Source organism: Gavialis gangeticus, unplaced genomic scaffold, assembly GCF_001723915.1.
Source record: "Gavialis gangeticus isolate Ggan-Ray unplaced genomic scaffold, GavGan_comp1, whole genome shotgun sequence".
In the NCBI taxonomy this organism is placed as follows: domain Eukaryota; kingdom Metazoa; phylum Chordata; order Crocodylia; family Gavialidae; genus Gavialis; species Gavialis gangeticus.
In genome coordinates this window covers 123,480,259-123,482,908 of record NW_017729022.1, presented here as the reverse complement: position 1 = coordinate 123,482,908, position 2,650 = coordinate 123,480,259, and the positions used below count along the sequence as shown (strand labels likewise).

At 49.0% G+C, this 2,650-nt stretch overlaps 1 long non-coding RNA gene across 1 annotated transcript; it reads left to right on the top strand.

Moving 5' to 3' along the window:
* The first annotated feature begins 597 nt into the window (after positions 1-597).
* Positions 598-1,195, top strand: LOC109296635. The gene is made up of 2 exons (XR_002097008.1): positions 598-962; positions 1,123-1,195. It is a non-coding gene; the product is annotated as an uncharacterized LOC109296635 (long non-coding RNA).
* Positions 1,196-2,650: the final 1,455 nt, after the last annotated feature.

Sequence of the window (2,650 nt, the reverse complement as noted above, 5' to 3'; positions counted from 1 at the left end):
AGCTGGGGAATGGGCTCTTGTCCCTGATCTGGAATTTCATGTTGGCAGCTTGGGCAAAGCCTCCCACAGCTGCAGAGGGGGAGAAAAGACAAGATGTTTGCAGAGGAACATTGGAGTAAGGAGGTGCTGCTGCAGCAGCAAGACATGCAGGCCTGGTAGTCATGACAATGTCCCAGCAGCACCCGCACTGCTCAGGGCAGATGAAGAATTTGGGACAGGTGGAGCAGGTACCAGGGGCTACAACTAGGATTCAATCTGCTCCATTTGCCCCAGAGCCTAAAGGCAGCTCCAGCCTTTTTGACTGCTTCTGGGAAATACTCTGGAAGAGTCAGAAAGGGCCCAATCCTGTTCACTGCTTAGAGCCTCCAGCCAGCCTGGGGAGGGAGGGTTCTCCACTCATGGTTGAATCAGGCCCAGGAAGCGCAGTGGAGGCCCCGCTTACCAATGTGGGACACTCCAATGGGGCCCAGGCTCTGTGCTAGGCCCTGGGTACCCTCTGGGGGCACCTGCAGGAGGGGCTGGCATTCACCTCCACACAGCGCCTGCTTCATCTGGTTGGTGTCCACCAGCCTCAGTACAAAACACATCAGCACAAGGTAGGGCTCAGACCTCAGTGCTGCTGGAGGAGGATACATTGTGAAGTTAGAGACATTCCTGTCCACCTTCATCCCTCACTCTTAGGAATGTGCTGGGTGGGCAGCACAAAAGGGCTTTGAAGATGTCAGAGAAACCCCACAGAGACCTCCCCTATGTAGGACAATCCTCTGTCTGCTGCCCCTCCCATGTCCAGATGCAGGGGAGAAGGAGGGAGTGGAGGATCCTGCCCATCTGATCTCCACTCCTTCCTGTCCTGAAGGCTCTTCTAGCTGCTACAGAAGTTAGAGCTGGCACCTTAGGGCCAGGAGCCAGACTCTTCAGGCCCCAAATCCAACTCAGTTATGATGGCCCCATTGGACAGAGTGGTATTTATCTCCTCCCTCCACAATCTCAGATCAGAGCCTGGAAGCAAGGGAGGCAATGCTGTACCATAGGCTGTTGCCCAGTCTAATCAAGAAGAAAATTGGAGGGAGCTCCATAATGCCCATGTGACTCTGCAGCTTGCACATCACCCAATTGTAAAAGGTGCCAGCAAGTGCCACGAGGGTTTTTCCTGCAGCCAACTGCAGTTCGTCATTTTCTTGCTAGAATAAAAAAAGAAAACTGGAGCAGATGCCTGATGCACTGTTTATACAGTGGTAAGTCAGACTGGAGATAAAGTTGCCTCCTCTGAAAGGGAAGGGAGAATGATTCACTAGCTTCAGCTTCTTCACTGGCCTAGTGTTTGGCCACTCCCTTAAGTCCATTGCATCCTTGTGTAACCCTTGGCTCCAAGCAAACTATCTCCCCCACCACCTACCAGCCACACACTGTAATAGCTATTCCTGAATTCACTAAGTCCCCCTAATAATTCCTTGCATGGGATCCCTCACTCATAAAAACCACCTGAAACACTTGGATGACCAATATTTTGGCTCAGGTTGGCTGGCCAACTGCAGAATTCACCTGGGCTGTAGGACAGCTTCAGCAGGGACCAGGAAACTTTTTGGACAATGCTGCCCACAGCAGAGCACCTCACTATCCTCAATTAGCAGATGAGGATGAAGAAGCAAAGAGACAGTAAGTGGCGGGTCTAAAAGACATGTACTGGTGCAGGAAACTGAACCGAGACCTCTTGAGTCCCTTTTCAGAGACCTCTGATGTGTCAAACTCTCACTGCAGAGGGTTTGCTCTTGCTTTTCTTGAGATGCCTGTAATTCATGGAGGGGGAGGGAGCTTTTCCTGATAATACTAGAATGGTTGCATGTACTGCTAAATGAGTAGGTGTGATTAAGTGCAGCACATGACTGCATATACTGGAGGACATGCAGGACAAGTAAAATAAATAAGTGATTGGAGGAACTGTAGAAGATGGAGGAGCTGTTATATTTTTATGTGAATATGGCATCTGGCTTAATCAGGCTCTTTGTTTCTGTCAAAACACAGTGAGAGGCTGACACCCCTTCTGCACAGGCCTACCTGCATGAACACTTTTCTCTCAACTTAGCAACAGCAAGGTCTGTGATCCCAGGTGTGCTATGTCTCAATTCCATATCAGGGAAGTTATGCCAAATTTTGCTATGCTATTAAGGTTGGCTGTGTGGCATCTTACTGGGTGCCAAGCACAAACATCAGTCTTCTAAAACAGTGCCTGCTAGTGGCAGGTCAGGCATACAGCATATGTAGCAGTTTCCCTCGATTATTGTATGCTACTTGCTTGAACTTCAGAAATGGACATCACCCTTTCACTCCTGCTGCAGGTGCTCAGTCCCTTTGAAAACTAGGCCATAATCTTAACTCCTTCTACAAAGAAATGGGATTTCTTCCATGTGCTATTTCTCCTTTGCTCATGCTTTCTCTTCAGATTTAAAGAAGGAAGAAAGTCTGGTTTGGTGTCTGGGGCTAGGATTCCCCTCTAGAGAAACTGGATTAATATTCTCGTTTCACTTCACACAGACCTCTGGGGACAGGTGTCAGTCCCACCTTGGGACTGGTGTGAAACAATACTCTGGATTACCAATCTCATTCAGAGCCTTTTTGTTGCTGTTTCTAGTCATAAAAGACATGAGGTACA